Here is a 1,315-nt window from a genome sequence, read left to right on the forward strand (position 1 = left end):
GCTAACTAAATAACTTGGAGCAGTTGGAGGAGTTTAAGCAGTTGTAGGTTGTCCATAGAAAGCTGTCATAACTTTGTTCCCCATATAACTGTCTGGTCTGTGCAGCATATCCTTGAGTGGGACTTTCAGACATACATGTCTTCACCAGTGCACATTTCTTGTCACCCAAGGCCTCGCATGCCTCCAGCTCTCTCCCAGTTCCCAGCTGCCCATAAGACAAAAATTTTTCTCTTTCCCTCTCTTCTTATTTTCCTTTTAGACAATGGTTTGCAACATCGTTACTGAAAAGGTATCATGCATATCACTTTATGTTCTTCTTGTTCAGTGTAATCATTTCTATCAAAATAGCCTTTTCTCTGCCCAAAATGCACTTTCCTGATCTTTGTAATGAGTTTTCTACTATGGAATGTTTCCCCTAGCCCTGATATCTATTGTCTCTGAATCTTATTACTATATTATCTTTTCTATATTTATCCCACAAAATAATGAGATTACATTTATCCCTCTCCCTCTGATTAATTTTGGTCACCATAATACCCTCCATATCCATATCCATATAAGAAGATTTCAAGACTTCATTTTTCCTAATAGCTGCATAGCATAGTGTAGATGTATTATAGTTTCTTTAGCCACTCATCTGTTCTCTGGTACTTAGGTTGCTTCCAGATTTGGCTATTGTGAATGTACTGCAATAAACAAAAGAGTGCAGATACCATTTCTCTATTGTGTTTTGGGACCCTAAAATAAATTCCTAGATCTGGTATTTTTGGGCCACAGGGGATCTCAATTTCTAGTTTTTCGAAGAATGTCTATATTGTTTTCTGATGTGGTGTATGATGTTGATTGATTTGCATATATTGAACCATTCTTCATCTCTGGGATGAAATACACTTGGGCATAATGTATAATCTTTTTTGATGTGTAGTTGGATTCAGTTTGATTAAGATTTTATTAAGGATCTTTGCATCCATGTTCATCAATGAGATTGATCTATAGTTTTCTTTATTGGTGGTATTTTGTCAGCTTTGGGGATGAGCATGATATTAGCTTCATAGAAAGTATTAAGTAAGATTCCCATTTTTCCAATGTTTTGGAAGAATATAAGAATCAATGGTAGAAACTCTTCTCTGAAGGCTTGATAAAATTCATCTGTCAACCCGTCCATTCCTGGACTTTTATTCTTGAGAGTTTCTTAATACTGTCTCAATTTCCTTATGGAAAATTGACCTGTTTATGTTTTCTACTTCCTCCTCATTATCAGGAGATGATATTTTCCAGAAATCTGTTCATTTAATCTACATTTTCTAGCTTAACT

Source organism: Suncus etruscus, chromosome 10 (genome assembly GCF_024139225.1).
Source record: "Suncus etruscus isolate mSunEtr1 chromosome 10, mSunEtr1.pri.cur, whole genome shotgun sequence".
Classification (NCBI taxonomy): domain Eukaryota; kingdom Metazoa; phylum Chordata; class Mammalia; order Eulipotyphla; family Soricidae; genus Suncus; species Suncus etruscus.